The sequence below is a fragment of the Talpa occidentalis genome, unplaced genomic scaffold (assembly GCF_014898055.3).
Source record: "Talpa occidentalis isolate TD23 unplaced genomic scaffold, MPIMG_talOcc4v2.1 talOcc4.15, whole genome shotgun sequence".
Classification (NCBI taxonomy): domain Eukaryota; kingdom Metazoa; phylum Chordata; class Mammalia; order Eulipotyphla; family Talpidae; genus Talpa; species Talpa occidentalis.
In genome coordinates this window covers 77,392,704-77,419,696 of record NW_023601543.1, presented here as the reverse complement: position 1 = coordinate 77,419,696, position 26,993 = coordinate 77,392,704, and positions in this window count along the sequence as shown.

The following is a 26,993-nucleotide window of genomic DNA, read 5'->3' as shown; positions in this document are numbered from 1 at the left end:
TACAGTATTCTCAGATGTGAAATCAAAATAATAATAAAGAATGATTAAGGCAGAGAACTCAATAGGAAGTTAGGCTGATTCCTTGAAGTTGTTCACAAAAGAGGAATTTGTCCAACAAATACATGAAAGGTGCTTAACTTCACCAGCCAATAAGGAAATGTAAACTAAAACCGTGGTGTGTATCATCTACATACTCCTTCCCCATAGAATGGCTAAAATAAAAAGGGATTTAGACCAGCAGAATTCTCATATGCTGCTGGTGGGGATAGGGCTCAGCCATTTGGGAAAACTATTTGGCAGTATCCTCCAAAGCTCAATATACTCGTAGTCCATGTCCCAGCAAGTCCTCTTTTAGGAATTAAGTTGCCATCTTAGTGGGTTGAAAAGGGATGAATATTGGCAATTTCGTTTTGTTCAACCTTATGAATATCTGTCAGAAATGTACACATGTTAACTAAAAGACATGTAAAAGAATGTTCATAGAGCACTGTCCCAAGCTGGAAAGTATCCAAATGTCCATCGACGGTAGAGTAAGTAAAGACTTGTTACTTGACAGTAACAAGAACAAGCTACAGGTACACATATATGAGCCTTTCTCATAAACATAATGTTGCACAAAAGAAACCAAACACAAAAAAACACCACACATTAGATTCTACTTATACGAAACATGAAAATATGCAAAAACAAATGATACTATTAGAAGTCAGGGGAATGATTGCCCTTTGAAGATTAGTGTCTGGAAGGTCACACAAGGGGGGCTTTTGAGGTGCTAATAATAAATACTAAGTTTCTTGATCTGAATGCTGTTTGAATGACTTGTGCACCTTTATATATGCATATTTCATGATAAAGTTTTTAAAAATCAACAGTAAAATACAATAAAGTCCAAGAAAGTTCTATTTTCCTCCTATAATAACTACTTTGTTGGGTTTTGAAGGAAAAAATTAATATAAAAGTCTCAAAAGTCTTTTCTCCACCCGTTTTGGGCTCTTGCTTTGGGTAATCATACTTTTGGGTAAGCCTGCATTTGTTATAAGAATGTGTGCAAGGGCCCAGACTGGGCATGGGGTCTATCTACAAAGTCTTCTTAGAAACATGAGGCTGGACCTGCGTTTTGTCACATCCACTGGAGACTGCCAGGGAGCAAGCAGAGAGCAGCGCGTTCCAAACAGAAAGGTCAGGCTTCTGGAAAGCATGCAGATATGGGAGGAGCTGGAACCAGCTTGCTAGAGCTAGAGCTTGAAGAGTGGCAGGGCGGGGGTTCGTGATAAGCACCAGTTTGGCAGACCCCAGAAGAGAAGGGACTTGAGGGGTCACGCTGCTGAGTTTGAACTTGATCTGTAAGACATCTGGAAGCTACTGAACAATTAAACTGAACCAGCGACACAATTAGATTTCTATTTAATGAAGAGTAAGCCGGTGATGGTGTGCAGAACACTTGGAGAGGGATAAGACTGAAACCTGGGGAATCAGTTACGAGACCACGACAGTGATCCCTGGGAGACATGAGAGACGTGGTATGGGGTGGAGAAGCAGGGACAGATGTGAGAGCTACCATGGAGACAGAGTTGTTCCGATTGGACTTGGCAAGTGATGGGTTTGGGATTGATATGTAGACATGACACATTTATTTTTCTAGTATACAGTGGCAGAACCTTTAATAAATGATGAAACACATCTAGCCTTGTCCTTGTCTTTCTTTCCCCCTTTAACACGTTTTTACAGTTCTATTAGGTAAAGGACGGTGCTGTGACAAACGAGGAGCTTACCAACTACTTCCCATTGCTTCTTAGAATGAAAACTCAGTGACACATTTCAAATTTTTTCCAGTGGATTATCAGGTAGTTCATCTTATGCAACAACATGCAAACTTCTTGATTTTGCCAAATGAGTCAGTTGAGAGGGAAAAGGTAATTTATCTGAGGAGCCCTGTGTTAATGCCATTCTGGAAATAGAATAAAGGTGGTACACACACTGTCATATACTATTGTACTCAAATATTTGTGCATGTGTTTATATGAAAATGGAGGTACAAAATATGTATACATATATGAATGAACATAAATATGTATTTATACAGATGCATATGTATGTCTAGACGTACATGCATACATGCATGCTAGAAACTTCCATAACTATGAGATACCCTTGAGATTTTAGATATAAAAATTACGTATATGGAATAACAAATTTTAATTTAATTTTCCCTCTCTTTTTAAGGATTGTATTTGGGTGGGGGAGGATGTAGAAGATATTTTCCTTAAATTACCTCATTGCATTTCCTTCCTTTCAATTTTGGTTTTTATAAAAGGGAACACTGCATTAATCCATTCTAATTAAAAACCAGCCATGCAACCCTTCAGTTAAAAAAACAATTTTTAGTCTGCCTAGGATATCATTTAGTCAGAAATTGCCTCTATAGCTTTTGGAATTATCACTACCACGTGCTCTGGTGACCACCGGGGCAACAGCTTTCCTAGCTGACTTTAGTCTAAAAATACCAGGAATTGGCCAAGAGCCTTTGCTCCGGAGCAGGGTTCAGAGCGCCTCGCGGGGGCCTGACGGAGCGTGCCAATGTTTATCCTACAGTAAAAGAAGAGCGGGAGCGATGGAAGGGCTGACAAGGAAAGACCTAAGTTCACCTCCGGCTTGTCCACAGCACGCCTGTTTGCCTTCCAGCTGCCAGAGGAGCTACGCTGTCCTTAGCTATCTCCTGCCAAGGTAATTACACAAAACCCCATTTCCGCACTTGTCCAAGGACTTCTTTTATCTTCCGTAAATCGCCCATTGCTAAGCCCTTGGCCAGATGGGGAGGACAAGCAGGCCTCCTCTGTCCAGAGCCTCCCTTCCGTACCTACCGATGATTATCTCCCATTAGGCCACACTCCGTCCCCTCCTCCAGACCGAAAATGTCCATCTTCAGCTCTTTTCCTTGTCCTCTTCCTTGCCGTTTCTGTAATATCCTTTTAACTCCTGCCAAACACTTTTCAAAAATGGACCTAGTGCTATGTAAAAAGCTCAGATAATCCTGCTCTCCAACGGATGGGAGGAAGGTAGAGCTAACAGGCCTGCAAAGGCCACAGAGAGCAGAGGCTGACAGTCTCTTCCCCAAGGCTGTGGAGGACAGTGAGTAATCCGAAGTGGCATCCCCCAAACACAAAGCCAAGTTTAAACGCCTTTGCTGGTTCAAAAGCCCAGGCAGAATGCAACAAACAGAGTTGCTCAGTAAGGGAAGCAGGTTGGATGTGGCTGGGGTAGTTAGTGGGCAGCTGCAGCCTTAAAATTCAGGTGCCACCCCATGGGATGGGGGGCCATTGGCAGCTCCTGGACAACCGAAGAATTGATGAATGAGCTCAGGGTATTGTTCCGATTACTGTTTCAGACCAAGTCAAAATTTCTCCATGCCACTAACCATAGGCTCAGAGGCCAAAGAGGCCATTGAGTAAGTAGGTGTGTCCCAGGCAAAGGGTTCCGCCCTCGTTGGACCCCATGGTAGTGTTCTGGACTTGAACCCTATGAAGTCCCCGAGCTTCCCTCTGCTCCTTTGCCTGCCCCCACTGAGTAACTCCCACACCGTGACCCTCCAGCACCTCCTCTCGTGCATTCCTTTGGCTTCTGTTTCCCCAATCAGGCCTCAACGATCTCAACCCTGAATTGTAAATTGCTTCCTCAGAGGACTTTCTGACTCCTGGCCCAGTCTACTAGTCCACATTATGCTCTGCTCTCCTTCTTTTACATCTTTACTCAATAATTTTGAAATGCCTCTAGGGATAAGTTTATATTCTACGAGCCCATTCAGACCCGCCAACATTGGGCCCCGCATCACCTTTCCCAGCCATATGATCCAGTTGCTTCCTTGTAGGAATCATTTATGGAGCCAAGCATTTTGTGAGCAAACATGGATTTCCCATATCTGTGTTTGTCCATGTTGTTCCCTTGTCTTGGAAGGTCATACGCTCACCTCTCTGCACATTTCAGCCCTCGCTTTTAAAAATGCAGCCGGTCATACTTCATCCAAGATCATCCTGGGCAGATGTTCTGTGTCCCCAGAGCTCTGAGACTTTGTCAGTTTCCCTCATTCAACCTTGTACTGTCTTGGGCTGTGAGCTGATGTTCCTGTGTGTGCGTGCTGACTTCCCTTACTAGAGTTTCAAATACATTGATGGCAAAAGTGCGATTTTTAGAGGGAGGGTGTCACTCTAAACAGCTTAGCCTTGTCCTAACCATGCTGAATTTGCTGTGGATTAAAGGTAGCGACAAGCCACAGTGCAGGAATTCTCAGTATTTTCCCAACATGAGGATCCCCCGTGTACATTTCCTTGTCAAAAAGTTCAAATCTCCCACGTGTGTTGTGATTCATTGATTGAACGTTGAAAAATGCTATGACCAGAAGCTTTTGTGAATTGGATCATGCTTTGCAGCGTTTTATTTTGGTATAACCACACCCACGTGTATTTTAACATTAGTTGTGTGGTGTCAGTAAGATGTTTTCATTTGGTTCACAGATGATTCTTAAGTGAGTATGTGATTTTGCTGACTCCAGCGGTAGTGCTGACTCCCCATGTGTCCTGCTGCCCCATTATTGGAGCACATCATCATTATTATCACATAGGGCTGGTGTGAGCGTTAAATGAGATACCACACACTAGGTGAGAGCTTGGTGTTTAAGTGACCCACATCTTTCCCTTTCCCATGCCACCATCAGCTGCATTGGAAGATGAGGAAGTTCTGGGACCTTCTGGGCAGTTTGATTTGGATGGGCCAGTGAATGTGAAGGGGGGAGGTGAGAAGGCATTAAAGGTCCCCATTTTACTCGCAGGTCACCACTCCCTCTTAAATATTATCAAGGACCCCAAAGAGATTTGGTTCATGTGGAGTATATCAATTGAGAAACTTCAAAAATATTTATTATTTCATTTAAAAAAATAAAAAAAACATATGTTAATATAAATAACACATATTAATAAAAAATATATTTCCCTCCAAAAATAGTTTTAAAAAGCAGCATTGTCTTAAATTTTAAAAATCTCCTCATGTCTAGTTTAAGAGACGACAGCTGAGTTCTCATATCTGCCTCAGGAGTCAATCTTTTGTGCTATTTGGTCTTGGCGAAATATAGGAAGAAAATCCAGTTTCACACAGAGAAATTGTTGGAAAATGGAGGCATGTATTTGTCTAATTTTTCAGAGGATTGTGGGCATTCTCTGAAACAAAACTAAAACTCAACAAGTAGCAGCTTCTTAAAAGATCAATTGCACTGTGGAATTTGAAATGTGTCGATGAAATTTTTATATTCTGTTCCCCTAAAATCCATTTCTGTTCTGACTTTACACGGGTCTTTTAATCACATGTTTTTGTATTATCAGACATCAGTGACTTGGAAAATATTGGTTCACCTGAGTTATGTAGAACTTCCAAATGTTGACAGATCTCATTATACACTTTCAAAAATTGACACGATTAATTACCACCGACCTCATAGGATAAGTCCTTAGCAGTAGGAAGCTGTCAAGATCTTGGTGGCAGATATAAGATTTTTAAAATTCTAATTTTCATTCAAAAACGGGACTTTTATCATTGGCAACAAATACTGTCAGTTGTTTTCCTTGAAGTGATGGCTAACTGTTCATTTGTGAGGAACTGTCTGCCAAGTGCCCAAGTTTGAATAGCCATAGTTTGTCAGTTGTTCTTTCAAGTGAAAATAGTGTTCCACAAAAATAGCAGATAGTTCACCTTCCAACTCAAATGACGGCATAAATTTTCCTTGAGACAGTCATCGCACTGCGGTAGGCAGCCAGGGTGCTGTGGGTGGACTTTCCATTTTGTCACACAGGAGATGAAAAAGACAGGCACTCAAGGGGAGAGGCTTAATAAAAATCTATAATTTGCAAAGCTTCATCAAGGACATTCTTAAATGAAACTGGCATTTCCTTTTTGCTGTGTGGCAGTAAAAACCACAGTGACTGCTAGTCGAGTTCGGTGCCATTGTCTTGCTTCCTGCTGAGACGCCAGCAGTCCCAGCCACTCTTGCTTTTGTGCCATCATCACCAAAGCCAGAGAGCGAAAAAGGCAAATAACATATTGGTATTATTATGGCAGCAGTTTTGACCTCCAGGGCCCTCCGAAAGGTCTTTGGGGACCCCAGGGGTCTGTGGAACACATTTGTGAACCACTGCTTGAAACTTCTGCGAAGGGCCAGCCCACCAGGACAGAAATTGTAGCTGCTAGCACATCTGGGAGGAGAGCCGAGGTGCTTTTCACACAGAGCAATTTGCCTGACTTTTTGGAACCCGAGATGGACTTTTTACTTCTTTGCAGAACTGAAGGCATCTGGCTTGGGAGCATGATTATTCTCCACTCACCTTTAAAATGCCTCAGCTATTACTAAGTCTCTGGCAGTGATATGTTGATTATGTGAATTTAAAGCCCACAGGAGCCAGAGGAATGACAGATCAGATTCCCTTAAGCGAGAAATAAAATCCAGGAGCCTGGCAGCGGGACACGTGGCTTTCACTCCTGCTGACCTTTGGTGTCACCCCGCAGAATGACTGCTTCTGGGCCAGATGGCATGTGGCTTAAAACGGAGATGTTTCAACCTGTTTCCTGGCATTAATTGTGCTCGTTGATACTACTTCGTCGCGCGAGCCATAATTCTTCCTCGTCAACCTCATTTAGATTTTTTTCTTGAGACAGTAGAATTCTAACTGTCTTCCGAGAATCCAAGCAATTTGCAAAGGTCTAATTTCTTTTACATCTCTAAACCCCAACCTTTTTCGCTCCAGTCATTGTTACAGGCTGACAGACACTGAATCTTGCCTATTGAATGTTAAGTCTAGCAACTCTTAAGGGAAATGAGATGGGAGGACAGAGTCTCAATGCCCTAAAGCAGGCGGCAGATTGTAAGCCCATTTAACTTTTTAAGGGCACTAAATGAGGATCAGTTTGTAAAGGCAGCTTTTCAAGTGCAGCAAGATAGCTTCTTCAATCTGATGGGGATAAATGGAAGGTGAATACCCTTTATCTTATCAACATTTCACCAAATAATATTTTTTAAAGACTTTCAGGTCAGCTATAAACAAGCAAAGACTCTAAGCAGAGCTCTTAGAGGTGCCGAAGCAGAACAGCTTCTGAGTGTGGAGTGTCTAGACTAGAAGCAAGCTTTCACGACTCAAAAACTGAACTTAGAATTTATTTCAGAACTAATTTGAAGTGGGCTCCCATGAATAACACAAGCGCACCTAGACAAGTAGGCAAGAGACTGCGGCCTTTTCTCTCTTAGGGTCATGTTATCTGAAATTTTGTTGTATGAGAGCAATCGCTTAGTTTACACAGAAAACACCGGTTCCAGGAAAGAAGAGAAAATAAGTTATGGACATCATATTTAACAGACTGTTTTCCTTTGTATTCTCGAACATCACTAGAAAACAAAACAAAACAAAACCCAAACAAGCAAAAGGCAACCATCATAAAGAGCCTGGCAAGCATGTAATTGCCAGTGTAAAACAGGAACTTCTGCATATGTCTTAATGTTCTAAGTTTTCTTTTTTTTTTCTCTGAATTCTGTTTCAATGCTTACAATAGCAGCAGAACATCTATGCTTTTTAAAGAACTATTTTGCCTTATTAAAAAACACAGTTTGTTTAAGCCAACAGTATTTCAAGTTACCAAAATTTAAACTGGCAGATAATGAAGGGCTGAGATGAGCGAATAAGGTGTGTCGGCTTAGTGTTTCAAGAGGTTATGGCTATGTTTCTTTGAAGACTCCATGAGATGGACACATAAAGAATGTATTTGCATGGGAGATGATGTTGCCTCCTGGAAGAATGACTCTGAGAGAAGATAACTTTGCTAGGATACTAAAAGTTTCAAGAACCAGGGGAGTGTGGCAGATGTCAGTGATGCTGCATATTCAAGTTGAAGTCAGCTAAGTCCTAGCCAGGAAGGCAATAATTGAGAGCAAGTAAAAACAAGGAGAATGAGAACTTCCCTGGTGGCCTAGGGGTTAAGCCTCAGCGCTACCACCACAACAACCTGAGTTCAATCCCCGGCTAGGTTGCTACCCCACATATGGCACAGCAGATCTCTCCTGTCTCCACGCTCTTCCTCTCAGCAGTGTATTTCAAAAGATCTGCCCATTCTGCTCCCCACTCTGTCTCTGGTGAATCCTCTCACCCCCCATACACACCTCTGGCCTACACCCCAGTTCTTCTACAGAAAAACAAACAAACAAAATGAGAAGAATGATACAAGAGAAAATTCTTTAAGGTTTCTAAAGATCTTAAGATCTTTAAGGGTCCAGGGAGTCTAAGTCTAAACTGCTTTGTAAGTCCATGCAATAGAACAAAAGGACAGCAGGCAAGGACTCCAGCAGCACCTTCATTGGCTTGGACTCAGCAGCACCTTCATTGAGTATGGTTTCTTTGCTGGGTCAGCAGTGCCTCTGGACATTGGTGGGCATTAGTGCTTCGGGTGGCTTATCTAGGCATTGTGTTTTCACCACTGGTGTAGCCCAAATCAACCCCCCAACAAGCAAGGCAGGTAAAAGGAAAATGGCAGCTGAGCACTGAAAGCAACGTAATTGTCTGACACAGTGTGAAATGATAATGGGACTGGGTATAATTTTCTGTTCCTATGTTAACAGTTCTGAGAATAAGTAAATATAGTTACTTGTTCCAGGAAATGTTTTCCTGAAAGATAAAGTTGTGAGCCAATTACAAAGTAAAATAAAAAGTTAACATTTAACGAGAACATATTCCCCACCAACACTCACTTTATGCATCTCACCTCTGCCCACCAATCTCTAGCTATCATCTTGTGCCTGATCCACCTTGCAAGACCTGCTAAAATCACCCAACCTGGTCCCTAATATCTCATCCTGCCACCCCCTTCTGAGATACTATTGAGACACTGTTAAAGTAATGTTTTTTCTGTACTGCAGCAAGTCTAAAAAGTGCTTTTGACTAATCAGTATTTTCTTCTGATTTTTTTTTGAGGGGGAGGACTTGAAAACTGATATAGCACAAACGGTGAATGTCTGCAAATTAGGAGAGACTGTGTGAGGCGCACAGGGGCCACAATTATACCTAGCGATGGAGCCAGGCAAATGAGGTTTGTTGCTGGTTTTGTGCTGCAGTTACTCTTTAGGAAGGTGAGAGTGGGGAGAATTTGCCTTAAATATCCATACTCACTCTTTAAGGATGAACAGCTAATGTCCAGCTCTGTGAAATTCCATCGTCACCATTATTTACATGATTCTTTCTTGATAACATGATGCTCCTTTCCTCCAGACAAAGGTGATTTTAAATTCATGTATCATAAAATCTTAAAAATGTGTGCATGTATACATTCAGATAGATGCCTGCCTGCGAGTATGTGCGTGTATATATATGTGGGTACACACACACGTATAGAGCATTGAGGAATTGAAGGTAGTTTACAAAAATGCAATAGGGTAAAAATAAGGCAATCCCATAAGGCAGTGCTCTATAGGGTCTTCTGGAAGCTTAATTTTTGGCTGCTACTGAGCTTCCCTTCCTCATTGCCATCAGTCTCTTCCGTACAGATAAAGGCAACTTTCTCTTATGGCCCATGAAGAGCAGCCGTACAACCTCAACACCAAAGTTCTGTCGCCCACAGTCCATACCTTGCCTGAGTCCGTCACCTGAGTAGAGAGATAGGCCAGTGGAGAAGTGAAAGAAGCCCCTGGAGTCAAAGGCCCTTGGGGTAGGGAGGAATCTGACCTCACTTTCCCGTTGCCCGCTCAGGGCTTGCTGCGCATGCGTTGTCATCAGCTTCAGTTCCCAGGTGCAGATAAGTGGATCCCTATGATGCTGACAATGGATTACCAGGAACTGATAGTTCTAGATCTTTGGGTGGCCTTGATATCCCACTGAAGAATTCAGTTAAAGCTCATTTCTGAACCAGTGAGCAAAGCCAAATCTTTCTTAAATTCCAAAAACTATGAACAAGGTGCCTGCTGATAAAGAAGAATTTAAGTACAGAGAAGGGCAGTATGACTGTGAAGGGGGTGAACTGTTGGGGAAAAGGAAAAAATTTCCCAGATACCCTTGGGGGGACTTTAAGATAAAAATCATAGGTGAAAATGATGATTCACCAGTTCGTTTCTGTGATTTGCCTATTAAAATCTCTGGGATAATAATTCCATGCAAGCATGCCTTTTTGCTGTGAATGTGCAAATTTACTCAAAGAAAATGGAGAGAGGATATGTCCAGGCTGTAGTGTTCGGGTGCTGCAAATTGAGGAATATACATGAGGTTCTATTTTCATGTGTGTTGCTTTCCAAGGATGCAAGACAATGTATTTGTCTCGAAGAAACTTACAAGTCCCTATTAACCACTTCCATAGAGTGGAAAAATTTATTCTTGTATTCTGTCACCAACAACTGAACACCCCCCCCCAAGTGTTGCTAGACAAGGACCACAGGAGCCATATCCCACCAGCGTCGCACTCTGATGTCATCACTTCCTGCGGGACATGTGTCAGGCAAGCACAAGAATGAAGGGCGTCAGGATTTTCATGCTTCTCCATCAGATCCGTCTCTATCCCCACCTCCTTTGGTTCATCAGGAAACTGTTAGTATTCAATAAGAGAGCAGAGCAATTTAATAATCATCTCTATTCAGGATAACCCAAATTCTGGTGCTAACGATCCACCAACTCCTGTTCCAGCACCTGTCAAAGTCAACCAGGCTATGATACCCTTGTGAGTTTATGCTCCCAGAGCAGCATGCACCCCTCCTATCTGCACCACCAGGACGCCATGCAGTCTCATATTCTCTCCAGGATTCAGATGCTCTTAATTTGAATTCCAGTGCCACTTCCTTACTGATGATTTCTGATCCATCCTGGTAACTTCTTGCCCTGGATATATTATCGCCCTGTGCCATCTAATATGAATCCTTCTTTTCTAGGATCTCCTCATGTCAAAATGGTGGTCTACCTGTGAATGAATTCCCTTTTAACCATTACAATATTAACTCTTTATCCCAGTTCACTGAAAAGCAAGAAACTCTGAGCCCTCCATTTAAAACCAGATGGAGGTATAGACTTATATCGAAACAAATCCCGGTACAGACTTATACCAAAAAGGCTTTGACCTCTTCCACCAATGCCGGGTCAACTTCCGCAACCCAACACCCTGGATCACATCACTCAGATCAGACAATATCTAGATCATGTTCACACTGATAATAGTATTTTGAACTGAAGAGCCGATGAATGGATCAGAAAACCCTAAATATAATCAACCTTTTTAATTAAACTTTGTTTTGGGAAGAAAAAGCACCTTTTGCTGAGATAACTACAAAACACTTATGATTTTGTCTCCTAAAATGGTTCTAAGCCTTGACTTTAGAAATTATGTGAAATTCTATATTGTAATGTGGATAAGTGGTTCAGGTGAACTCAGCCGATTTAACACCTTTGTTCCCTTAGTGCAGTAAATTGACCCAGAGGTGACCTTTTGTAATGAGTTCCTGAAAAATTTGCATTATTCCGCTTTCCAAAGTATTGTTTTTGTTCATTTTTTTGGTGATAACGTTTGTTAACCTGTGTAAAAGGATGAAATTTCAATGTGGTTTTGAAAATGCTGTTTTTATGTGACTCTAATTACAGTCACATACTGTTTTTTTAAAGCTGTGTTTTACCACTAATTTCTCAAGGCACAATAAAAATCCTAGAAATAAAAATTTACTGGAATACACTGTGAGGAAGACAGCTAAATGGTAGTTATTTCACATTTTAGGCATTGAAAATTTGAGATATAACAAATACATAATACATTTCACTGGAATGCATTTTCATTTTTAGGTATGCACAAAAACACCAAAATACTTTGGAATTCCTGTGTTGTGATAGATTAATATTTGTAGTCTTTAGAGGCATTACAGTCATTTGGAAACATATGGCCAAGGGAATTGACTTTGTAGGCTCCAAGTGGGGGAATTCTGTTCTTAGAAATGTTGTTTGCTTCCCAGAATAGTTGCAATAATGCACCACACTGATTAGTGTTAAGTACCATGATAGTATAGCATGGGCTACTCTGCTCATTGTCTGAAACAAAGTATTTATAATTTCTCATTTTGTGGGAGTGTTTGATACTCCTGTTATTATTTTTTCTTGTTTATTGGGTGTAAAACTATGACTTAAGGGCCATGGAGTAATTTGACTAGTGTATTAATGATGGACATTCTTATAGTAGCAAACTTGCATTTGCTTGAATCTCATTATTGGGTGATAATGGTTTTCCCTCTAACTTAAAAAAAAAAAAAAATTCTTTCTTTTTCTAATGGGAGAAAAGCAAATACATTTATTAGTTTTACATGACATGGGATTGGGGGAACCTTCTTGAGAGTTGAGGAAGTGGTTACACCTGTGATTTTTTTATGCTACGTTTGATGAAGAGTAGACAGTCATGGAAGAATATGATTGGTTAAGAAATATAAGGTAGGGCCTCCCCGGTGGCGCAGCGGTTGAGCGCTGGGTTGCGAAGCTGCCCGCGGCCTCTGCGGCGCCGGTTCGATTCCCGGCTGCTCCCCGGCCACCAGAGGAGGGTCCCACATGGCTCGCAGACCTCTCCTGCCGCTCACTGCTCCCCTCAGCAGTGTACTTCAGTCCTTCTGCCTGCTCTGCTCCCTGCTCTGGCTCTGGTGAATTCTCTCACCCTCCCGCGCTTCTGACTGTACCCAGTGCATGTATAAACAAAAAAAACAAACAAACAAACAAATAAATAAATAAAATAAAATAAAAAACATGCCTCTATAAAAAAAATAAAAATAAATAAAAATAATAAAAAAAATAAAAAAAAAATAATAAAAAAAAGAAATATAAGGTAATTGCAGTAAACTGGGGGACAGTCAGCAAGACCTGCCTGTTAGAATTCTTTTTGGAAGCCCTTAGTCTTCAGAGATAAGGATGCTACTTTCTTCCAGGAATAGAGGGGGCACCTCTCACTCTTTCAGAGAAGGGAAGTGGGCAAAAGTGAAACTAAACGTCATCTGCTGCTTTCTCAAACTCCTCCAACTTAAAAAATATTCAGTGCAAAGATACAGTGTTTTGGAGTAGCATGTCTTGAACCCCATCATTTCCCTACTCCCAAAGGTAAACTACTATCAACCTCAATTAATTTTGTCTGTTATTTTTTCATAAATTCGATTTTATTTATTATTTTTTATTGAGGTAACATTGGTTTACATACTGCATATGATTCAGAGGTACACGTTCACACCTCTTCAGATCTATGTGACCATATCACATCCACCACCACGGCAGCCATAGTTCTCTACCAGAGTCCATTGAGCTCTCCTCCCTTTTGCTCCACACCTTCCCCCTTCCTCTATGGTAGCCTCAATTTTGCAGTCAGATTTCTAGGATTGATGTCTGGTTTGGTTTTGGCTGACCCTTTGTTTGATTTTTCTATATTCCACATATAAGTGAAACCATCCAGTATTTGTCCTTATCCTCCTGGATTATTTTGCTTAGCATAAATTCCTTCCAGTTCTAGTCATGTGTTGCAAATGGCAAGAGTTCATCTCTTTTAGAGCTGAGCAGTATTCCATTCTGTTACAGATACCACATCTTACTCCACTGATCGGTTACAGGGCATTTAGATTGTTTTCTGTTCCTTGATTATTGTAAATAATGCTGTAATGAACATAGGAATATTACATAATCCTTTGCATTCTTTGTGTTGATACCTAGCAGTGGGATTCCTAGGTCTTAAGGTAGATCTGTTTTTAATGTTTTGAGAAAACTCCATGCTGTTTTCCATATAGGTTGAACCAGTCTACATTGCCACCCAATGATATATTAGGGTTCTATTTTTTCTACACACTTACCAACACTTGCTTTTTCTGGTCTTTTTGATATGGGCCATTCTCACAGTTGTGAGATGGTATCTTATTGTGGTTTTGATTTGCATTTCCCTGATGATAAGTGATGATGAACATTTTTTTCATGTGCCTGTTGGCCATCATATGTCTTCTTTGAAGAATTGTCTATCTAGCTCTTCTGAACATTTTTTAAATATTTTTTATTGTTGTTGTTCAGTTGTATGAGTTCTTTGTAGGTCTTACATATTAACCCCTTGTGAGATGTATGATACGCAGATATTTTCTCCCATTCTGTAGGATGTCTTTTCATTTTAAATAGGTTTTTTTTTCCAAAAATTTATTTATTTATACAAGCACTGGGTACAGTCAGAAGCGCGGGAGGGTGAGAGAATTCACCAGAGCCAGAGTGGGGAGCAGAACAGACAGACTGACAAAATACACTGCTGAGGGGAGCAGCGGGTGCAGCAGGAGAGGTCTGCGCGCCATGTGGGACCCTCGCCGGCCTGGCCGGGGATCGAACTGGCACTGCAGAGGCTGCAGCAGCTTTGCAGCCCAGCGCTCAACCGCTGCGCCACCAGGGAGGCCCTGTCTTTTCATTTTAATGATGGTTTCTTTCATCGTGCAAATGCTTTTTAGTTTGATGTAGTCCCATTTGTTTATTTCTGTTCTTGTTTCCCTTGCTGCTAGAGTTTTATGGTTTCAGGTCTTATATCTAAGTATTTCATCCATTTTGAGTTAACTTTTGTGTATGGAGTGAAAGAATGGTCTAGTTTCATTCTTTTGCATGCGGCTGCAATTTGTTGACAAGACTTTCCTTTCTCCAATGTATGCTCTTGACTCCTTTGTTATAGATGAACTCTCCATATAAGTGTAGGTTTATTTCTGGGTTCTCACTACTATTACATAGGTCTGTTTGTCTTTCCATTGTCATACTGTATTGACTATCATAGATTTGTAGTATAATTTGAAGTGTGGGAGTGGGAGACCTCTGTTCTTCCTCTTTTTGTCAGGATTGCTTTGGCTATTCAGGGTCTTTTGTAGTTCCATACATATTTCAGTAATGTTTGTTCTAGTTGATTGAAGAGTGCCATTGAAACTTTGACCAGGATTACCTTGAATCTATAAATTGCTTTGGGTAAGATGTCCATTTTAACAATGCTATTTCTTCTTCTGAAATATATTTCCATTCTCTGTGTCTTCTTCTATTTCTTTTAACAATGTCTTATAGTTTTCATTGTACAGGTCCTTCACCTCTCTTGTTAAATTTATTCCTTGGTATTTAATACTTTTGGATGTGCTAGTAATAGTATTAAAAGCTATTATTTCTTGTCTATTTCATCTACCGGCAAAGCACTCTAAATTCTGATGTTTTAGTATGAAGCTAACAGTGAAGACTAACCATATGACTTTGTTTTTTTCCCCCTTCCCCCTCAACCAGATGACTTTGTATTGGAGAAAAGTAATGATTAACTTATATAAATTTCACTGCCTTATAAGGTGCCTTTAGAATCAGCTTTTGCATTATAGGGACTTGTTATTTTTATTCAGATACACTGTATATGGATAATATGATCAGATATACTTTATATTGAATTCATATAAATTAATTGACATTCTTAGAATATTATTGTGTGTTACTTGAATAAACCCTCATGAAGTTTTTCTTCCCCTAAATTGTGCATAATATAAACTTTAAATGTGTCATCTGTGGATATACGTTATTAGATAGTTTATAAAATATAAATTTAGAACATATTTCTTTTTGGTAAAGGATGAGCTGATTGCTAATTTATCCTTTTTTTCCCTGTGAATACAGGCAAAACAAATTCTCATCTTGGCTGATTAGATACAAACACATCTCTGAACTCAGAACTGATGTTAGAAATAATATAAATGGTCATTTTAACCTTGACCAGACTAAAATAACAAATATACTTTTTTTTAAAGTAAGTGATTTTTCACACCTAGCAATTTGAGAGTCCAGTGTTAATGCAATATTTCCAGCAAGAAAGCTTTGTTATTAGAAGCTGAGTGCGGCAGTGTGAAATATTGGTGGTAAATGCTTTTATCATGTTATTGTAGGTACTTTGACTGGTATAAACGATTCTCTTTTTTGCTTGGTTTTAGGAGCTGTTAAAATATTACTGTCAAGATACAATACCTGTCTTTGTTTTGTTGTAATAAGAAAATAGCCATATTCTCTTTGTCTTCTCAACTATGTATGAAGAGCTTTCCTGCTTTTATTGCAATTCAATAGGGTTGAATGTGATATGAAACGACTAATACAATGTATTAGACAAAAGAAAAAAGTACCATGATGAAAAATTTTACATGTTAAAATTTTAATGTTAAAAGAAGTAGATGTTGACAACTATTTATTTTCAGTTAGGTTTAGGAAATATGTGTTATGAAGCAAAGATGATCAGATGAATATGCTATAGCAGACAAAAATTTTAAATAGCATTAGATGTTCACTTATCCAGTTATTATTTGAATGACCATGTGGGGTAGAAACATAACACAATTGCCTTTAGTGTTTCATTTTTTTTTTAAAGGAAAAATAATGCGAATCCTACCAGAGATAGTTTTGAAGCTATGATGGATTCAGGTCGAAATTAAATGTATGTATGGTGTACTATACTACTCTGAAAACTACTGAGGTGACAATTTAATTCTTAAAAATGGCTAGAAATATATGACTGTAGAACTGAGGCTCCCAGAGGGGGAGGGGTGAGAATAAAATGTGGAGGGTGCACAATGGACTGTGCTGAAGGACTATGGGTGCTGTGGTTGTGGGTGTGGTATGGTAACAACACCCAAAGGGAAGATCCTATCCCTCTAAAACACAACATTGTAAGCCAATGTTACCTCAATAATAAAACAACACAATAAAGTGGGGGTGCTAAATACCAAAAAATAGTATTTTGGAAAGTTAAAAATATTAGGGAGCAGGAAAATGAAGGTAGAATAAATAGTAAAACCAAGCCTAAGTTAAAGATGGAACCAAAAATTTGAACCAGAAAATTCTACACGTTGTTAATGAAGGATGAAATGTGGATAAAGCAAAGAGGCATGATACAAACATGCATGTTTCACAAAACACGTAAGTCTTATACCAAGTGAAAGTTCTCCTGTGGGTGCTCATGGAATGGTCACTGTGTAACATAGGGTGGTAATACCTGCTCTGACAGCATGGAAGAATCTCCTGGAGAGTCAATTCAAAATAGCATCCTTTGCCTTATTTCCACAAGAGTCTGATTCCTTTGATTTGGGGGACGGCTTAGTAATCTGTCCTTTCCTTAAGTATCCCAGGAGATTTGGAAGCAGCTGCCTGAGACATCTGGTCACCCAGTCTCCTTTCTGACTGGCTACATCCTTTCTGTATAGAGCAACCAAGGATGATCGTCTGAGAATGGAAATTGCCCTCAAATGGTTTTGAACTGCACTTCCAATTCCTTTTTCATAACTATAGGCGATCAGACTCCTGATGAATTTGCCAAAATCATGCTATACAGCCTTTTCTTCCAGCCGCAGAACTTCAAGGTCATTACCACCTCTGCATTTTGTGCTTATTTTCCTCCCTGAATTCGCTTCCCACAGATCTTCATGAGGCTGGCTCCTCCATGTCTCTGTTCAAATGCCCTCCTCGCTACTCCGTGATAAGTAGCCACCCCCTTTGCCCCACTCCATCCTCCTGTATCTCCTCACGTCACTTTATTTTTCTGCATGGCACGATCACCACTTGTTAATATATAATTAATTATCATCTTGTTTTTGTTTCTTCCACAAGAATGTCAGCTCTAAGAGAGGTGGGTCTTTGTACTAGTCTATCAAGAAAGAACAAAGATGATATGTAATCATATTTACAAAATTGTTTCCTGCTGTTTCTTCTTCATTTTTTCATTTTATTCTGACCCAAGGGCTATCTCCTGAGTTTTCTTGGTGCTCTAAGATGATAGAAAGTCCTGTGATTCAAATGTCCAGTCCAATGTGATAGTCAAAATTTGGAATTAATTTGAGGAAGAGGCCTTTTCCTACTGTCCCAGCTGAGGCAGGTGGAAAGCTACCAGTTGAGGGAGAATGTTCTGGTCAACTTCTTTTCTTACCCACTGTGGCTTTCTTTTTTTCTCCCCTGTTGCATTAAGTGTACTTCTTGGTCTTCTGGAGTTGGGGTGCTAGGGATTGGAGGAAGAGAGGTTGAGAGAAGTAGGGAAGGTTTGACTTAAGATTGTTACTATAGGGCCTCCCTGGTGGCTCAAGGGTTTAAGACACAACCTATGAAGCTATCTGCAGCCACTGCAGCACGAGTTTGATCCCTGGCCAGGGAGCAACCCACATGGCGCAGCAGACCTCTCCTGTCTCACCCACTGCTCCCCTCAGCAGTGTACTTTGGTCAATCTGCCTGTTCTGTTCCCCACTCTGTCCCTGGTGAGTCCTCTCACCCCCCACACCTCTGGCCTCTACCCCAGCTCTTGTATGCATAAATAAATAAATCTCTTTAAAAAAGATTGTTACTATATAAAACTGGGTTGGTGCTTTCTTGACCTGACCACAGATTTTAAGAATCGATTTTTTCTTTCCTGGGCATTTTTATGGTTGATAAAAATTGCTCTTATTGCTCTGGGCCTCTCCCTGTAGTTCTCTTAATGGAGATGAGTGATCTCTCATCCTGTTAGTTCTTTATTTTTTCCTGAGAATCCTGCAATGCCTACAGTTTCTCTCCACTGAGCTATGTTTATCCCTCCAGGTGGCCCTCTCGGAGAGGACCTAAGCGGGCCTCCATACTGATTCCCTCTAGTGAGGGGCGAGGTCTGGCCCATGAGAAACACACTTCCTTTTCCCTATGAAATTCTGGCTGTGCGGGCCATTCCCAAATGTTACCACCCCCTCTTCCTCAGTTGTCTAAGAAATTAGTCAGCTTGTTTCTGGCAACTTAGATTTTCCAGGCAACAGTGTAGAGTGTCCCCCGTGTTACAGAGAACACATATTTAGCTTTCTCAACGGTCTCATCAAATGCCCCTCTCCTGGGAGGTGAAGAGGAAAGCATATCTCATCCCTTCCTCCAGGTGGGAGGAAAGGCAGTGAAGTCCAGTTTCAGGCTGTTTGATTGGTCAGTGGTCAGGCCATGCTGTTTGTTAATTATTTTCAACATCACTCTGGATCCAGCTGTTCTTGATGTTCATTTGGCTCAGGAACCCCAGATGGTGAAATGCAATCAACTTGGGTTGTATCTACCAAAACTAATGAAGGGGAAGAAGTGGGTGATTAAACAGATAATTCAGAAAAGTGCCTCAGGTATTGGAATTTTCTTGGCAAAATCTCATCTGAATCATTCTGAAAGGTGTCAGGATTTGGCACATTTTATAAAAGTTCCAATAATGTTATGCTGAACAAAATAATATATTTTTTATTTGACAAAATTGTCAGGGAGAAGTCAGTCATATTTTAAGCATCTTTTAAGGTCAGCTCTACATAAAAATGTGATATAGTTGGAGTTCATATTTAGCTGAGATGAAGAGGGGATACAGAGTCCTTTTCCCTCTACTGAATGAAGCTAATTTTTAAATCCTATATCATCACATAACAGGAAAGAGTTGGAACACTTATTCATTGACCGTTGCTTGTTGTGCTTTAACACTGTTCCTAATATTTGCCTTGGATATTCTGCTTGGTCTATGCATGTGGCAGACTGAGTGCAAAATTAGCTTCAATTCTTCACCGCTTCTTATATTTACACCCTTTCAAGTGTCCTTATCAATTCTCTTATCAAGAAGTGTGTTCTATTTTCTTACCCTCTTAAATACGGACTGGCCTTGTGATTTGCTTTGGCCAAGAGAAAGTGTTAGAAACCCAGGGGCCTCGTGTACCTGCCTCTCAAAGGCCTGCCATCAAATTTGGCCTACCTTGCTGGAACATGAGAGATCAAATTGCGGAAAGCTCATTTCTCCCCCACTCAAAAACTATGCTAGACCTATGGAGAAGCACCAAACCTCAAAACACACAAGAGTGCCCAGCCAAGATTAGCAGAGATACCAACGAGCCTTCAGCTGATTGTGGACTCATGCAGGAGATCAGAAAGCAAAAGAAATATCCAGATTGCTGGTATTTTTGCGAGAAACAATATAAATGCTTATTGTTTCCAGTCACTGCATTTGAGGATGGCTTGTTATACAGCTTGAGTTAACTGATACAAGTCATTTTCACCCTCCCTTTCCCCTTGTGGTCAGAGAATTACACACTCTCCAGTCTTACAAATAAAACTTGTTGAATATGAGTTTTTTTTTTTTACTTTTTTTTTTTTTTAAAGATTTATTTATTTATTTATACAAGCACTGGGTACAGTCAGAAGCGAGGGAGGGTGAGAGAATTCACCAGAGCCAGAGGGGAGAGCAGAACAGGCAGACTGACGAAATACACTGCTGAGGGGAGCAGCGGGCATGGCAGGAGAGGTCTGTGCACCATGGCAGGAGAGGTCTGCGTGCCAGGAGGGTCTGACGATCCCCTCGTCGGCAGCTGGGGATCGAACCGGCACTGCAGAGGCTGCGGGCAGCTTTGCAGCCCAGTGCTCAACTGCTGCACCACCGGGGAGGCCCGAATATGAGGTATTTTTAAATGACATCTTACAAATATTTCACGTGAAGAACTGGGGAGAGTTCATCTTTGAAAGGGTTTCATTTATAAAGTATTTTCTTCGGGTTTTGTCACATGTTCACATATTCATTTTCCAGTTTTCTCATTAATATCCAAGTTATAAAGATGATTAACCTTCAATAAACTGCATAGTAACCTTGAACAAACTGTGGAGGATTTAGCTTAAGCAGACATTACACATGCAGCTGGTGTTTCCTGGAGTCCGGGTGATCAAATACTGAAGACAATAAGCAAAGTCTCGCGCTTATCAGCATAAATCCTTATTCCAGAGTCGTTCTTCTGAATTTGTGTCTTGGGAATCTCTGAAGTTTGTGGGAGCCATTTGTGCAATAGCGGAGCTATGTTGGTTGGTTCTTACTCTCGATTTAGCGCTGTGCTTTCTGATGGACGGATCTATCTTCGGGGAAGTTGGAGCGCCACAGCCATATTCTTCATCTTCGCATCCAAGGAGGCTCAAGTCAGCATGAGTTACCTTGGAGGGAAACCCTCCTTTTAACCCCATCCTTTCATGGGTCCCGACAATCTGAAATAGCTTTCTAAATTGATGTTTTAAAACTTTCTTTTTCATCCAACCAACCCAGCTCTCTCTGATATATTTCAAATCACATGTGAGTGAGCTACTAGCCCTTGCAGCTCTGCACACGCCCAGATGTCCGTCACCAAGATGGACATCATTTTGGATACCTCTTGACTACATTTTAGACATTGAGGAGGTCGTTGGGCAAACATCTGTTTTAGGGACAGATGTCTGCATAATCTTTGATTTTCAGTTTAGAAAATCATAATCTTTGATTTTCAGTTTACTTTAACTGCAATTAAAAATACTTTTTTTAGTAGGGAAAATACCTTCAAAATGACTTTGTGTTTTAGTTCATGAAAACAATAAATGCTCACACTTGAGTATGTAGACAATATAAGGAAGGATATATGAAAATGAACTTAGTGTAATTCTCTAAAGTGATTTTTTGGTATGTATTTTATATGTATTTTATGGCATTCTGTAAGGAAGTTTGAGTATCCAGACTGTACCTTTTGTACAATCTCTTTTATGAATATTTAATTATTTTAAATGTAATTCATTAGAGGGTTGACTTAATTTTTAACTTCTAAAATCACATGACTTATTTGTATTTTAACTCAATTGCATTTTGTATATTTTAGTTAAGGCTCAATACACATAAATTATTTAGTTTCCTCATGTAATATCTATGGAGTCACTTAAAACTGAAAAGATGAACTGTATTCACTTCACTCTTTGCCCGTGTTTCATTGCAATCAATGTACTCAGTACTTTTTTGAAACTAGGTTCTTTCTTTAGGGTAAAGATGGAACATGTCCACTAACCCAGCCCATTTATAGGAGCAAAGCAGTACGTGAAGGTGATTTGAGGAAAAGCACAAATAAATTATTACTAAATCCTGTCTTCTTTTCTTTCCCAGTGTTATTGACTTCCAAGGGGGCTGGCCACACATTAGGAGGATGCGGACTAGGAAGACACTACATTGTTCTAAATACCAGGTGAGCATAAACTCCTTTCGTTATTTTTAGAAGGTCTCTAAGGAAACATTTTTATTTGACTTGTATATTAACTTTAATTTTGTGCTCAGATAGACCGGCATTTCTGTCCTAGCCATTTCAGACTACACATAATCGACTTTCCTTGTATTGAATCCAGGCACCTCCACCCCAATGAATCATTGGTGCACCGTCACCTCTGGGTCTCGCCCCACAGTATTGCCTCTCCTGGTGAAGGGTTGTCTCAGCCAACCAAACGAACCAGCCAGAACCCTGGTGGGCATGCTAGAGTCCTCTGTGCTCCTCCCTCACTCGCCATGTTGACTTGGTAACCAAGGCCTGCAGGTTCCAGTTTTATGCTTCTATAATCCAAGCCATTGCTTTACCACAGCGCGGGCACCCGTCGCTTCTCTGGTGGACTGCTGAAAGAACCTTCTTACCACTTCCCCACCTCCAGTCCCATCACCAGCCTCACTCATCTGACTCAGCTGCCCAAGGAAACTTCGAAGGTGTGAGTCTATTTGCAGATACAAATTTATGCTCTCGAATTTGGGATAATGTCACATTCCTTGGCTTAGCCCTGAAAGGCCCTCATCAGAGCTAACCTGTCTTCTGCTCCAGCCTCTTTTCCCACCCTGTGCCTCTGGGTGTCCTTTTCTTCAGCTGCACATTTTCAGTGTCCCCCTGAAAATGACAAATAGTTGTTCCCTGCTTCATGGTCTCCCCTACAGTTTCCCTCCACCAGCTATTTCTCTCCGTGTTTTTGCCCTCACTTTATCTCATCTTTTCTGGTTTTTAAAACTCTATTTTTCAACTGCCATGTACAACAACACGATGGACCTCGAGGGCATTATCCTAAGTGAAGTAAGTTAGACAGAGACAGACAAACACCATATGATTTCACTCATGGGGAAGACTAAGAAACAAAAGAAATGAACAAACCAAACAAACAGAAACAAATGTTTTGACTAGAAGAACAAAATAGTGCTTAGCAGAAGAGCAGGGTGGGGGTAGGGGAATTGAGGAAAAGGTGTCAACTGTAGGGTGAAGGATGGAAACCAGAATTTTGATGGGGAACACGTAGTTGGTACAGATGGTGATTTATAATGCCGCACACCTGAAACCTATATAATGTTATAAGCCAGAGTTGCTTCAATAAAATTTAAAAATGCATTCTTTAAGACTCAACAGAAATATCATCACTTCTTTCTAAAACTTTTCTCCAGCCAAGCGATTTTGATGCCTCTGCACTGTGATGAGTATACCATTTGTATTTGCACCATGGTGGTTACACACTGTGTGTTAGTTGTTTATGTGCCTTTCCAGGCCACTGGACTAATGGGTTTCAAAGTGTGGTCCCCTTTGCAGCTTCACCTGCAAATTTGCTAGAAATGCAAATTCTCAGGCTCCATCCCACCCATCCTGCAGCGGGTCTCAGCTAGCTAAAAGCTAAGCATTGCAGGTTTGAGTCCTCTGGGGGAAAATCCATTTTCTCTCTTTTTCTCAATTCTAGACAATACCTGCATTCCTTGGCTTGTGATCTCATCCTCCCTCTTCAAAGCTAGCCATAACTGGCTGATTCTTTCTTATGATGCCTTCACTCTGGTTCTGATTTTTCTGCTCCCCTCCCCCCTTCACGTTTAAGCTCTATGTGGTTGTATTGGACCCACCTAGTTAATCCAAACTAATCTCCTTATTGATAAAAAAAAAAAAAAGTGAGATCATTAGCAACCTAAATCCATCTGGTTTTTTAACAACATATTCAGTGGTGCCAGGGATGAGGATGTGGACATTTCCTGGGTGGGGTCATTATTCTGCCTACCTTAACATTAATTTTGATAGTTAAATTCCTATTGCCTTTTGCTTTAATGCATGGACTTTTAGGAGACATCTAGGACTCCTTTTTCATGGCCATTTCTTGTGAAGAAGGCAGGTTGAACATTTTGTGGTGATTTAGAATATTTTGTTGAAAAGATGACCCCCACTCCCAGGATTTATAATTGTGAATGTAAAATATGAACTTCTGTCAAGGTTGCACAGGAAAACACATTGCAGATGGCAACTACAGACAGTGAGATCTAGGAAAATAAGTCTGTCCATATGTTAAAAGGAGCTCAGCTTCAAATATTTAAAAAAGAGAAATAACGTGTCATTAAATAGTACATCTTTGGAGAAGGGGCAAGGCAATGACTTATTCAATTTTTTCCAGAGCATGGTTTTTAGATCAAACTTGCCAAGTCTTTCTTTCTTCATTCACACTGAAGGCTAGGGGTGTCTTATATCGGGACTGCAACAATGTAAGAAAAAAATTAATAACAAAAAAGTTCTCTATATTTAAGAATCCCAGGTAATTGCTTAGATTGTCCTCTCATCTACCTTCTGAGCCCAGCCATCCAAAACACTTTGATCAGTAGCTGCCTTACCGCTGGTTTGGCTTTCTTTCTTTCTTTTTAAAAAAGATTTATTTATTTATGCGTACAAGAGCTGGGGTACAGGCCAGAGGTGTGGAGGGTGAGAGGATTCACCAGAGACAGAGTGGAGAGCAGAACAGGTGGATTGACTGAAACACACTGCTGAGGGGAGCAGCAGGTATTGGAGAAAGCATTCATACTGCGGACTTGTCTTCCCATTCATGTCTTTCATTTGTAAAGATCTTTGTACCAGAAAATAGGGATGGGGATGAAGCAGTAGAAATGCATTTGATGAAGGATTTGAATTTTAAATATTGAATTTTGACAAGTTACTCTTTGGAAGCTGAGACTATTTTTTCAAATGCAATGTGTATACATAGTATAAGGTCAGGACCAGGCCAATGTGAGCCAGTTTGGACCTGCATTGGGCGGTCCAGGTGTGCATTTGTGGACAGTGGACCAGAAGCATGAGAGGAGGTGATGCGCAACCAGAAAAGCCTTGTTATTTTAAATTACCCTCAGTCTGGGATTTTCCCACGTCCTAGTGAGAAAGCAACGGCAGCTCCCCTCTGTCACTGTGCACACCCCAGTCCTTCCAGCTGCCCTGCTTATAGAGTACGCTTGAATTAGCAATGAACCAAGCTGAATTTATCCTGCACTGTAAATTCAATACTTACATTTTAAAGAAGTGTTTGCAAATTCTGAGTTGTATTCCTCAGCTATTGCTAAGGCGAACAAGGTGCAGAAGGAAAGAAACACCTTGTGGTTCTTTCTAGTCAACATCTCACATTAAATTGGAAAGACCTTTAGCCTCTGAAGTCAACCAGAACAAAATGTTCTTCAGTTTAAGTGTGTTGTGTGTAGCAAGGGTTGTGATTCTCTAACTGAAGGTTGAGAAGCTGCGAGATGATTACCAGGCCAATCTGAGCACAAAACTCCCCAGTTTTGCCCTTACAGCTTTTATTTTGAGACAATACATTGTTTTTTTTTTTTTCTGTTCTTGGACAACTTTTTCGCATTATTTTGCCCTTACTGTTAGAGTCCCATGTGATACCCAGGGAATCGCCACTGTGGAAGCTTGACAGCCATAGTTCTGGACTTATCCGGAAGGGTGAAGCATCTGCGCTATCTTCTAACAACTAGGAAGTGACCCTTGGACCACCTGGCCACCCAGGAGGATGGGTTAGGAGGCAGGATAGAAGGACATTGATTTCCCACATTGCTACTGTCCTTTAAGCAAGGGGATTTGTATGACAAGTTATAACAGAGAAGCTTTCAAACCCTTTGCTCATGAATCTGCCTTGCAGAAGTTCACCCTTCTAAGAAACAACTGCTCCCTCCCAAGCTCCAAATGGAAAGTTTTCAAGGCCATATTTGCTATGAGGGATATTTATCATGGAAGTTAAGTAACTTACACTTTAATTCAAGTGTCCTCTCAACATTGAGAATAGCTTATTTTCTCCAGGAGGCCCCAGCAGGTTCCTGTTTTAAAGAAATGGAAAAGAAATATATTGCTTTCAACAGCCCTAAAATCAATACCATTTCAAATATAGATGGGACCAAGTTCCTTGTGCTCCTAACGTGAGCTGAAGAACGGGGATGACCTGAAGTCCTGTGTGATCATAATACTGCGACAGAAACCACAGTGCCCTGGGGGACAAGTGATTGGCGCCCCTCCTGTCCATTTCAGATGAAGGGGTCGACCCCTGCCCGCCGGCACGGGAGCAATGGTCTCCTCTCCTTCCATAGTTAGCCGCTTCCCTGCGGAGCAGATTTGGGACCAGACCATTGAAACATTAACATGTACCCTTTCCTTCACCTTTTATTTATTTATTTATTTATTTATTTATTTATTTATTTATTTATTTTTATTTATTTATTTATTTTTTAATAGAGGCATGTTTTATTTATTTGTTTGTTTGTTTATACCAGCACTGGGTACAGTCAGAAGCGCGGGAGGGTGAGAGAATTCACCAGAGCCAGAGCGGGGAGCAGAGCAGGCAGAAGGACCAAAAGACACTGCTGAGGGGAGCAGCGGGCGGCAGGAGAGGTCTGCGCGCCATGTGGGACCCGCCTCCTGTGGCCGGGGAGCAGCCGGGGATCGAACGGGCGCTGCAGAGGCTGCAGAGGCTGTGGGCAGCTTCACAACCCAGCGCTCAACCGCTGCGCCACCGGGGAGGCCTGGTTTTATTCTTTTAAATTTGTACGTAACATGTAGCTTTTTGGTGAAGGGAGAAAGACCTCGATTCCTTTGTGTAGTTTCCATCTCTCTGTGGCAATTCTCAAAATTGCCTTTTATCTCAGAATTCAGTGAGCATATTTATTTTAAAGTGTTTGTTTTTGTAACTCCAACATCCTCCCTTGCTATTCTATTTCTATTTTTGTTTCTCCCTGGTCTTAATTCAACTTGTCCTGGGTCCAGCCTGCCTGTCTTTGTTTGCATGTTGGACATTGTGTTTGAAAAACCGTAGAAATAATTTGTGGGCCAAGATGATGCTGTTTTCCTCAGGAGAGGATTCCCATTTGTTTCTGCCAAATGCCCAGGGGTACCAGCAATCTTGATC